Genomic DNA, 13,993 nt, shown 5'->3' on the forward strand with positions numbered 1-13,993 from the left:
TTTTAAAATGAGTTTTTATTATTCTAATAGATAGATATAATTTGTAATAGATTAACATTATATAGCCTGCTTAGTGTATACACTATACACCGTACAAGCATTCTGGTAAGTGATAGTTTTCAAGTACGAGTACCTATTGATACAAAAATATTAATTTTTATTCCTCAGATTAGGAAGTTGTTTCTGGCATACCTACCTATTTACTTGTATAGTTGTATGTTTTAATTGTGTATTGATTATTGTGTTATTTTTATTACTAATCAGTCATTCATTATCTCCATCGTATACGGATGACTCAATACTTTAATTTTCATATCAATTTCCACACTTCGTTTCAAGTCAAGTTTAAGTGGAATGTTACCAGTGTTTTCCAACTGGATTGAAATATCGTTTTTGGTCATGCATTTGTAACGTCTGTACACACTCAATATCCACTTCAACTAAAAAACATTCCGTCGTTTCCCGACAAATGCCTCAAAAAATCCATTGTTGAGGTACAACTCTACCAGCATTATTGGTACTGGTTTAGTTGACGCCCGTCACTTATATTTTTCTTATTTTCGGTGTGCTAATAAATTTATACGGAATTTAATAATAATAATAACAAAATAAATACAAAAGTATGATATATTGATACATGGCCGATTACTACAAAAGTATATGAAAATTATGTTTATGAATAATATTATAAAAAAAATAAAACTTATGCAGGTGGCCAAAATTCAGATATATCTTTCAATATTTCCTCAAATTGATCGCGTCCGTTCAATTTATTTCACCACATAAACTGTCAAATATGAATCGAGGAAGTTTCTCTTGGTCGCTCTTCGTTTCTTGTTTCCCATTTAGCACTTCCCCACATCCTCACAACATTCCGGGTATGAACTCCACTTAAAGGATCCACAAAATTATATTTGTGATTTACTGTTGAATGGTTATAATCTCCGATTTGTTTGATATTATTATAAGCTCGCCAGGAATCTGATAGAATGGTCGATCCAACTCGTACACGGTCATAAATTATTGGTAAAAATGTTTTTTCCGACCGATCGGGTACACATAGAACGAAACACTCATTGCTATCACGACATATGCCACCACAAACCCATTGCTGCGACAATATTCGACTTGCATTATTTTTACGTCTGACAAATAAACTTTCATCAATCTCAACTATGCAACCAGACAGTTTCCATACACATACTTCTCGAATATAATTGTTCCAATCTACTACAGTAACTTTGCTCAGTCCAAATTCACATTTACAAAAGTCCACCGATGTAAGTTCATAAGCCCAACCATAAATAAAATTAACAATAGTTGGTAACTTTGCCTTAGTACTTTGTAGGTAACCAATTATTGGTCTTAACCAGTGTTGTGCATTATCTAGATAAAATATAATTATCTTTTTATCTTATCTAGATAAAAAAAAATGTAAGTACTTTTTATTTTATCTAGATAAATACGAGGTGTGTTCAATAAATACCCAGACAAAATTAATTAAAAAATATATTTATAACTTATGATCTATTTAAATGGATCACCTTCAAAATAGTGTCCTTAAGCTTCAATACAATGCTCCCAACAGTCTTGTCACTTTTTGAAAAACCTTTGAATTTCTTCCAAGGTTATATAACCTTTAGCTCCTGTGTAATATTTCATTTTTATGTTCATCACATGGAAATGTTAGTAAACTGGTATTATTTTCTATAAAATCATCTATTGTATCCTGAAATACACTAGGCATAATACAATATTTCGAGAAAGAATTTTCTATTGCTAATATAATACTGTGAAAATGTTCATTTGGGTGAATCAGTTTTCCTCTAGATTTTAAATTAGTAAAAGCTGCTTCAGATTTACTTGAGTAAACTTTATCAATTATAAGGAAATAAATTTGTTATTTTGTTTTAATTATAAATTAATTATTATGTACGTTATTTTTTTACCTTTTTGAAGAAAGTTTGAATGTTAAGAATTTGAGAAATAGTTTCTTTTTCTTTTTTCTTTTTTTCCTCAGCTCTTTTGCGATATTCAGCGCCACTTAATTTTGTTCGTTTTCATTTATTAAAAATTAACGCTTTTAACAAAAATGTTGCACTTTTTTTCAGTTATATTAAGACTGATTACGACTAGTGTCGACGAGAATCGAGAGACGAATAATAAAATAATAAATAGTATAATACAAATTAAAAACAATTGCTTGGTAGTATATAAAATATAAATAAATCATTCGAAACTATTAAGAGGCCGTTCTGGTAGCGAAAAATCGACCGTAAAAACATGCTTTCGTACTTCCCATTTTCCTCAGCTCTCAGTAGTCGTAGAAACATGATTTATACACCAAAATAAACTTGAGAAGTTCCTCTAGATGATCTCGTTCCAGATTTTTGAATTTTTTTTTCAAACCGGAGATATTTGCATTTGAAATTTTCAAAATTTTCAAAATTTTTAAAAAATCATATAAAATAGAAAAAAAAAGATATCAAAAATCTGGAACGAGATCATCTAGAGGAACTTCTCAAGTTTATTTTGGTGTATAAATCATGTTTCTACGACTACTGAGAGCTGAGGAAAATGGGAAGTACGAAAACATGTTTTTGGTTAAAAAATCATAAATTTACAGTCGTCATGTGCTGCTCTGCTAAGTATAGCGGCAGCGTTCGAGAACAGTGTTCATGCCACCACCCCGCGCGCGACTGCAGCCGTACCGCACCATAGGTTTAAACTGGTTTTCATATCGCAGTTTATAAATAAATATTGTCAATACGATAACAATTATGTTGGTGACCGAATAATATTTTAACCGATATCGAATTTTATATTTCGTGTATTATTATTTATTATTCTGCACGCCGTATTAAAGATCTCACATTATCATAAAATTATTATAATTTGTTTAATAAAAGTACGATTTGAATAATTATTTTTTTAATCTTGAAGAGAATTTGATGATTTAGTTAATTTTATTTACGCTGAACCACATATGAAAAAAAAAAATATGAAATTTAAATCGATATAACAAAAAAACACCTTAGGTACCTACAATCTGCACGGTTACATATGAATAAATAATAGCCTGTTGAATAAAGTGACAAATGTAATTAATGTACTTACGATATAACTCGATAACTTATAATAGTCTAAATAATAAGCGATTTAAATCCCTAATTATATTAATTATTTACATAAATCAGTCAAATACTGTAATTATTTTTAATTAGTAGGTACGTCTATTACAGATTATTTATTTATTAAATTTAATAATAACAAATAAACAAATTTAAGCCAATTCAAAATATGACAAAACTAGTTGACACCAATATACATTTTTTTTTTTAAATTATTAATTAAATAATTATATTTACAACCAATATAATATACTATAAGTACATTTGATACGAGAATGAGAAGCACTCGAGTACAAAATAAATCGTCAAATCGTATAAAATATTAAAATAATAAAGCTATGTAGTTATAATTTATCAGAATATTATATGTATATCATAATATGATAATATATAGTAGTAATTACTAATTATTGTTATAATATATATTTTTTTTTAAATATTAGAAACGGTTTTATTTATTTTTCATTTTTTAATTTTCGCTTTTTTTGTTTTTATATTTTCCAAAATATGTTAAGGATCTAAAATTTTGAAAATTACCAAAAAATGTGTATTTAGATATTACCTATCTCCTTCCAAAAACTCCATACCAATCTGAAGTCACTGGACTTATAAAAAGAAACACAATGTCATATTGTAATTCACATTGACTTATTATATTGGCTTTTGGTAATTTTTTTTTAGAGTAATAATAGGTATCACATATGAAAATTTAGTTAGGTACAAACTATAAATTCTTCGAAAACCAAATACAATATACAAATTAAACTTCATAGAAAATATAAACAAGTTAATTTGGCATATTTAACTGTGCAATCAATATAAATTGATTAAATTAAAATTGAATTACTTTTTACAAAATATTAATAATCATACAATTTATTATAAAAAAATACTTAGACACAATTTTTTTTTTTTAATATGTATTTGAAGTTAAGCTCTACACAGGGCCGTTTTCAGCTTTTTTGAGGCCCCGGAAAGTGAATTTATTTTATTTAATTTATTCGCAAAGTAAAAATGCTTAAACAATTTAAAACAATGCTCTTTATAAGTTATTTATTTCTCAATTACGAAATATCGAAAAATGTATTTTCAGAATTTTTTTACTAGTGTTTTAAGTTAGTATTTTGATAAAATTCATTAAAATCTCAAAAATATATAAACTATATAATAAGAAATTTATAAAAATGTCTTCACAAACAATTTTGATATTTTGTAATACTCATTTTTTAAAATAAATAATACTCGTAAATAAATAAAATAACAGTAGGTACCTATATTATTTATATATAATAATATACTTGAAATTTTCACCAAATGTTTATATTATTATTTTTATTATAAAATACAATTTTCAAAATTCTTTAACTCTTTTTGAACTACTTATATAGGCGTGACAAATATTCATCTATTTAATTTTTTTCTTCCATAAATGGTTCAACATTTTTAAACATTTAATACAAGATCCTAAATAACTTAATTTTTTATGTGTATAAAAATATAAAATACATAAGCGCAATTTTTTATAAATGCATTTGAAGTTTAAGCTTCATTTTAGTCCCTTTAATTGTGTTTATGCATTTAATCGACTTAAATACTAAATAATCCTAAAAATATTTAAAGTTTACCTAATTGTTTCCCATGATGAACGCACGATAGTTAATTATTAGCACCAGTCACTATTTTTTTGTAAATTTTGCTACTACACACTTTTTTTTTTTATTTGCATATCAAGACAATATCAGGGTTATCACTAGTAAAGATAGACTTTTTTTCGTCTATTTGTCATTTGTTATTGTACACAAAGATAAGGGCTGATCAGCACCTAAGAAAAAGGTTCTACAACAGGTTTGATTATACCACAGAAAATTCTTTAATCTATTCTGTGATTATACCTTGGAATTGTGCCTTGAGGATTGAATTAAAATAAAAACGAATTAAATTATATAATCCTTATTTAATTATTAAAAAAAATATTCGTGTTTTATAAAAAATATTGTTTTGGATACGAATTGCTAAAATTGTCCTCATTCAAGAACTCTGATTTTTTTTTTTTGATATCGGTTTTTGTTTTTAATATATTCATTTTACGTACGGAGATGATTTGTCAGTCTATACTCTATAGGATAATTAGTATAGGATATATTATATGATAACTTATATTTAAATAATTGTGATGTACAATATTTTACTTGATTTCGTAAACAAATTAATTTCATATGCTCATAAAAATTTTTCTATATTGATGCTGGAATTTTTTTTATAGTTATTTGAAGAAAAAGTTATGGATAACCTTTTGTTGTGTTTTTTTAACCTTAGATATAAATTATTACAAAAATTTTATGAATTTTCAACTTCAAAATGCCTTGCAAATGTTCGCAATTTTGTTATATTTTGTAAACATTTGAACTTTTAATGCTTATAAGCAAAAAAATGTGACTAACGATTTTTGTTTTTTTTTTTTTACTACCATAAGAATAATTTATAATAAACCTTATATTAAATTTTAAAGATTTTTTGAAAGCCGAATTTGTTTTATCGATATTTCAAGAAAAAAATTCCCGTTTTTCCGTTACTTTTTCAAGGTTTTTCCTGACGCTTTTGAAAACTACTACACAGCATATTTTACTTTTGACCACAAAGTACCAACTAGATTCAATTTCCTTTTCAAAGAGGGACTGAAGTCAAAAATCAAAGCACTATTACTACTCTAAAACGTGATGACAGACACAAAAATAAAAATAATAAAAACATTCATATACGTACGTAAACATAATAAAATAAAAATTTAAGATATTTAAAATAAGTGTGACAAAATTAAATTAGTATACCTAACAGTGATTCATGTTTACTTGCTTACACGTACATACCTACTTAGATGTATAACTGTAAATAAATAAAACGACAAACATAATCGTAATACGACATTTTATTTTGAATTTTTTGCATATTTTTCAATAATTTTATCGTTTAGTGTATATAATAGGTAATCTATTTTTCAGCAATTACAATAAATTTTTGTTACCAAATTTCGATAGATAATGAAAAAATAAATATTTTTTTTTAAATAGGATTTGATATATTTTAAATACACACCAATTTCGTCTATTGGTATCTAATATTTGAGATAAATTTTTGAATACATATAGTACATTCATTTATATTATTTTATACATTTTTTATTCAACTATAATATGTTTAGTTTTTTTTTTTAAATGTACGAGGTAAAAAGTATAAAATTGTCAAATGTTTATATTATTATATTGTATTTTAAATAAACATAAATTGAAAGTAAAATCGTATTATTTAAAAGGTATTTTCTTTTTTAATTCGATTCGATATCTATATTTATTAAAGACATATTATCTACATGTTTTGACAATTTTAAGTATGTATTAGTGCATGCTTTTTTAACTAATTTTTAATACATGAATTTCCGGGTCATATATTTATAAATAAAATGTATTTTCTTAGGTTTAGTATCAGAGAATACCAAGGTATTCAATTTAAATATTTGATAGACAAAAACATTTTTGGAAAAATGGTGGAAGACAAATTTTTTAAATTATGGGGTTGATTTACGGCGTGTTGGGGCTAATGATGGGGATATTCTTCGTTGCAATAGTTATATTAACTATACTTGTGGACACATTTATGTATCAAACTTTTTGGCAAGACTTTTTTCTAGCATTACCTACCCATATAATTTAATACTTCGGTCTCATAAACACAGCTATAGGTACTTGTACATTAAAAATCAAGAGTTTGATGCGTTGGAAATAATAAACTTTCAGTGTCATAAAAAAAAAAAACAATAATTATCCGAATTTGTAGCATGAAATGGTTTAAAACCATCAAAATTAATAATGTATGTATTTATTTATATGAATGAATGTAGTGATTAATATATTGATTTGTTTAATTTGTATGTACATTTATTATATTTATAACTATAAATTAAATTGTAATTATATTTTATTCATAACGTTATATTAATCGATGGCAATAATTTATAAATTATTAGTATTATTAAATTGTTACTGATAGTTTTTTAAATAATAACTATATGTTGTAAAATAGCTTTTATAGTTTAGTTTAAGTATTTCCATACATATTTAGGGAACAGAAACTTCAATCAATAATACGATAAACAATATCGTAAAATTAGTTTATGAACGCGCAAGCGAGCGCGCGCTTATCAAATTCAAATTTCAAATTACCCCAGTAATATAAATACAAAATAGCATTGACGCGAAACGTTCTAGACGGCGGTCCGAGAAATAATAATGTGCCGCTCCTGAGACTATTGCGCGTAGCCTCTCTTTGGTAAAAGTGGGCGTGGTTACGGGTGACCGCCGCCGCGGCGATATGAAATTCAACGCCATCTCTTGAGCGTTGTATACGTTTCACTTTTACCAGAACGGCCTCTTAATACTAAATATAATAATCTGTTGGTTATAAATGTATAATACAAGTATACAAATACAAACACATTAATGTGTTGATTATGTGTCAATGTGTTAGTGTGTACTATTGTAAACATATCGTGTACAAATTAAAATAAAAAATAATACGATAATAAGGACGAAAATAGAAATGCGTCGGTCATCCGAGCTCTCTAATAGTATGGTCTCGACGTGATAACTTATTGATTGACAATACACTCATAATATAATATTATATTATATTACAATTATTATTATTTTGTTCCCACATTTTTCAATGATTAATAATAATTTTTCCTAAAAATTAGAATATATTAGAAATCTTAAAAACCTTCATTTTGGCCGTTAAAAAATTGCCGCCCCTAAAAAATTGCCGCCGGGGGCAACTGCCCCCTTTGCCCCCCCCCCCCTTAACCCGGCACTGATTTTGTATAATACTACCTACTCGTATATTATAAACTATATTTTTATTAAATATTTAAATTAGTTTTAAAGTTTTATATCACGAATCTATTCACACTGTACGTTTTGCTCTATAACACGCTGGTTTTTGACTTAATACTAAAAGTTAATAATAGTGGCAGTTTACCATGGCATCAATCGCATAAATTATTTTATATTTTTAATTATTTTAAGTTTTTACCTTAAACATTTTTTGAATTATGTAGGTACAAATGACAAATGGCAATTATCGACAATGTTGAATGCACATTACGGGTATAGTTTTAGATATGTTAAAGAAGTGTACATAAATAAATGTAATGATTATATTGAATTATGCAAATCATAATAAAATAATAAATAATGTATTTCGTTCGTACAGGGCTTTTTTTTTCAGTGAATTTTAAGAGCTTTTTTCCGAATACCGAAGAGCAGACGGATTTTTTATTAACCTTATTTTGTATAGGTACCTATGAATATATATTATAAATTTTAATATTATGTATATTATATTAATATATTTTAATGTATTTTATTGAATGAAGTATAACTTATGATGATTGATGATTTTAATAATAAAATATATATTTTATCATCCTCGTGTCTAATTTATATGTCTATCATTAGTAACGCGTCTAGACGAAATATGATTATTGTAAATTGAATGCATACCTACTTATAGGAGAGTTAGTACCTACCTTAGCAAACACACATAATCTATTATAGCCTATAGGTATACTAAACGTCTATCAGTCTACGCAGACGTCAAGAACGTCTACAGCCTATATATACACACAAATGAGATGGTATATAACATATTATACACAATATCAGCTTGACGTTATGAAAAATACTTTGTGTAGATAATTTTAAATGTCTATTAGTAGATGATTTTTAGACATTTTATAATAGACTATAGACTGTAGAATGTAGATAGAAAATTATGAACATCTATTATTGGTTAACAATTTGTAACTGTAAACCTAACCTACAAGTGATTTCTGAAAAACAACATTTTAAAAGAACACTATAAAAGAATATTTTATACACGGTTAAAGACAAAAATTACCAACCACCAATTAATCTGTCATCTGTCAATAGGCACAAATAGTGTGACGTCACATTGTCTATTGATAAGACCGACGGTTCAAAACAAACTGTTATCATGGTTCATTCCATAAGAAATACATGGTCGAATGCATCAGTTTTAAGTGCATATGTATTTTTTTATTAAAGTTCTAACTATTAAAAACATGTTCCTTACAAGTTTATACATATGTACCGACCAAAAATATGAAGCTAAACGATTTTTTCGTCAATATAAACAAAGTGTAGTATTTAGTATTTCTTTGGCACACACGTTATACCATAATATACTCTATGCATTATACACAAATCAGTTAAGTATTATTAATATTTTTTACTATTGCAATTTTTACATAGAAGTATGTACTATTTTCCCTCCATTTTACATAATAAGTATGTTTTATGCATTGTCTATGGTTTTATGACTTTTATATACATATAATAATTTGTTGTGTTTTTCTTTTTGAGCCATTTGCTTACCCAAAGCTCTGTTTCGGCGATCTTCAGTGAGTCAATAAACTGTAGTGTCAGATTTCCTTCTTGAAGTGAGTATAATATATATTATCCTTCATTAGTCAATTTACTAATGTAGGAAAATTAATTTATTCCAGTAAAAAATATGACGTCAAACAGCATCATCAAACTTTTGTGGACCATTAATTTTATTGATGATAAAAAAATATTTTCTAAAGGAGAAAATTCTTTTGAATGTGGCTATGTCAAAAGTTTTAACTACATACCTGATGTAGGTATACTTAGTGGTCAAGTGCATGCAAGTATGAAAAATAAATTGTATGATGTTAAGGTAAATAACTTTGTAATTTTGATTGTATCATTTATAATATGATCCCTAAAATAATTATAATATTTAATCTTTATAGATATTTTTCAAAGATAAAAGTATTGAACATGGCAGCTGTACATGTCCGACAGGTTTGACAAAATGTCATCATATGGTTTCTCTTCTTTTACATGGGCATAATAATATATCTGTAACTGATATATCATGCAGCTGGTCAAAAAAATCTGTAAGAGAAAATGATAAAGTATTGAATAATTTTAAAGCTGTTACTGATACACACAATATTGATTTTAAAGCTTTATGCTTTGATAAATTAATAGCAACTAATCAAACAGTTGGATTTTCATGGTTGTTAAGTCCTAATTAATCTGTCATCTGTCAATAAGTGAAATACCACGATAATATAATATAATTATCTTTAATAATTGTCGATATAAATAACCAAGCGCAATATGATAACGTCGTAGCAGGCTGTTAGGTTATTTGCTCATTATTTTAGTGATTATGTTGCGATTGCACGTATGTGTTATGTAAGTAAAGTTTACTATATAAATAGGTATTATGAGGAGCAAAGACTATAAAGATATTTCTAGTCTTAATGATAGGTATTTAACTTTTATCTACAGTGATTGTTGCTCGTCTGAAAAACCCCTCGGAAAAACCCTATGGGCTATGGCAATGGCATAGTCGACTTGGTCGTGAAAAAATAACCCAATCTGATATCCATTATCGTTCGACGTTCATCATTTTACAGTTGTACCTATACCTATATACACTAGCAGACAGCAGTTATTATTATTTTATATTTATTTCATTGCGGACGGAATTTCTACAGTCAACATATTTTGTCATTGGTAAGTATGATAATTAGTTAAATTAAAATGCCTAAAAATCTTACAAATTAGTCAACGAATTGAGTAGAAGTCAACGATTCCGTAGGTTTCACTCATATATTGAAAATAATTCCAACATTAGAAGTAGTAGTAACAGTAATAGTAACATAATCTATTGTAATTTGACTAATACTAGTCAGGTCACTAGTAGTTCCATTCCAATAACTCCAAATGCAATATAATATATAATGTAGGTAATGAATTTAATATTTTTATAATATATAATATAGTTAATATTATATATAATAATACTCACCAGTTATATTTTTATTTTTCTTTGATGATATGTGATATACATTTTATGTTTAAAGTTTATTTTATTATTTTTATATTGGATCATAATATATAAATATAAATTAAAATATTGATATTCCAATATGTTATTTAATGATAAATATTTTATATCATTATTCTTTAAAATGTGTATGCTATATAAGAGTCAATAAATTAATATTTTAGTTGCATTTGTTTGATTAATTACAATAACCGCACATATTTCAAAATCATTTTTAAAATAAATATTTAAAAAGATAATTTTCTATTATATTATATTATATAATATAATTATCATTTTTTTATTGAGTTGTAATTCTTGCTTGCTAAATACTATACGATAATAATAATTATCATTGGGTTAAAATATTCATTGAATATTTAAAATTATTAATAACTGAACATTAACTAACATTATGATAATATTGATAATATGTTAAGATAACATGAAATCAGTGGCCAAATAATTTTGTAGTAATTTTACAGTAACATGTACAAATATTATCATAGCATTTATGAAATGTTTTACTAAATGTTACTGTTTTATAATTAACAGCCTTATAGGTAGACTATTCTTTAGTTATTTTTAAGTTTGTTATTATATTAGTTATAACTAAAATATACAATATAATATTTACAGTAATTTACTGGTAAACTACTAGGTAATACCATTTCACTAATTTTATAAAAAAATATTAATTAGTTTTGAACTTAATGTACTTACCAAATTAAAATTATTCTCAATTGAATACACTATAAGATAACCAACTAGACTTTATCATATTTTGTATAACATGACATTTAAATTAAAAATACATACTACATTTACGGTTATTGATTGTATATCCGCACAAATCTTTCTATCCTTGATCAAAAATAAAGCAAATAATCAACTTTATTATAATAATTAATATTATGTATTACTTATTTAATATTTTTAATATTATTAAAGAATACAATTATCAACTTTTTATCATCTTAAATTATAGTAAAAAAAAGATTTGTGAAATATTTTTGTATAAAACTTAAAAAAAACATATTGCAAGGAGATTCATGTTTTTATACGATCAAAATCGGCTATTTTAATATCACATGTATATACCTATATGATCAGAAAATCTACTTAAACAAAGGATCAAATTTTTATTTCACAGTAACAATTATTAAAAATCAAAAATATTTATGTAAACGTTAGATTTATAAATTATTATTTAAAATAATTAACTTATTTATAGTTTTATTTTTTTAGTTGCAGTACAATAATTATCATGATTTCATGAAAAAACAATAATTGATAGTGATTATTGAATATGTAAAAACTTATATGACTATTTAATTAATAAATTATTACACTTATCCTTCAAATGGTCTTATACAGGGGCGGACTGGGTATCGTAGGCGATTGCCCCTTAGCCTCCCTGGCTAGTTTTCTCTTGGTCTTTTACAATTATTTAGAATAATACAAGACATTAATTGCATTACAAAACCTATGGAAAATTCGCAAAAAGGTGTCTCATCTTTGCTATGTGTATACTTTATTTGAGAGTAATTGGGTATTATCCATCTGTTACACACAATACAACGACCTACTAAATTAAAATATACTCATAGTGTACAAGGTTTATCTTGTCTCTTGAATGGTATACTACAATTATCCATAAAATTGTACAATGATAAATTTGTTAATGGTTGAATGGTAGTTTTTGAATAATTTTCATTCTTTTCTTTATGAGACACATCCAAATAACCACGTAAGTATGATTTTTTTCCGGCATTTTGTTATGACTAGAGTCCGGTTTTTTATACGAAAACATATTTTTAACAAGTGTACAATGTCCTTTTACATCTTAAATATATAATTTTGCTGGTACGTCTGCACATATTAGTTTTATGCAGAATTTATATTTGCTATTACTATGATCAAAACCATTTTCAATAATATCTTTAGCCTGTTTAACAAAATAATTTAGAAACTATTGCATTTTCTGGTTTTATTGCCAACCGCGATAGATACCAACGATAAAAAAACTTTATTTGAACCAAGTATTCTTCCTAAAATGGGCCATAGTTGACTTCCAGACGATTAACTTATGGAAAGACCATCAATTCCAATTACAACTATAATTTTTCCAATTTTAACTGGCTTATAATCATTTAAAATATTAATAACTCCCTTTTTAAGACCATAATGTCAATATTTACCAAAATTAATGTCATTAATTTTATAGGAGTTTGAAATAATGCTCTCGGATCACTATAGGCAAGTCATAATGACATGAATGGGTTTTTAATATGCTTAATAATCCACGTAGTTGTTTTTGATTGATATTTAACTGCCTATGAAGCTATTAATTCTTTGAAAGTTACTTCATATTTTGTATTAAAATTAGTTGAAGGAAAAATTGATATCTCATGAACTTTTTAAATATATATTTCATCATGTTATTAATAATAACATTTGAATATCAAAATAAAGTGGAACTGTAGTCTGTACTACTATTATTATTGTAAGCTATTGTCTGTATTTATAATATTGAGAATGTCAGTTTCAGTAACCTCTATTATAATACCATTTTCAAGAGTAACTGGTTTAATATTATCAGGAAATAGTACATTTATGATATTCTTTTTTTGATTTTGAATTATACATCGAAGCTGTCTGGAAGAAATTTCATTATCAGTACGCATAAGCCTAAAGTAATACGAGTAATATTTAAATTTGTAACACCTTATATTTTTATTTTAATTTTAAAATACTATTGCAATATAATAATATATAATAATCATTAATAATAATACAATTATGAAGTCGAATTGAAATAGAATAATAGATTCGAAACTAAACTAGTAGTATTTAAATCATTATTATTAATAGTAAAATTCTTTTATTGATGTATGATTTCAAAATTGTTTTCAGGGTGGAAA

At 25.6% G+C, this 13,993-nt stretch overlaps 1 pseudogene; it reads left to right on the forward strand.

Annotated features, from left to right (window-relative positions):
• Nucleotides 1–9,553: 9,553 nt before the first annotated feature.
• On the forward strand, nucleotides 9,554–10,142 carry LOC132924167 (uncharacterized; annotated as a pseudogene).
• The last annotated feature ends 3,851 nt before the right edge of the window (nucleotides 10,143–13,993 follow it).

Source organism: Rhopalosiphum padi, chromosome 3 (genome assembly GCF_020882245.1).
Source record: "Rhopalosiphum padi isolate XX-2018 chromosome 3, ASM2088224v1, whole genome shotgun sequence".
NCBI lineage: Eukaryota > Metazoa > Arthropoda > Insecta > Hemiptera > Aphididae > Rhopalosiphum > Rhopalosiphum padi.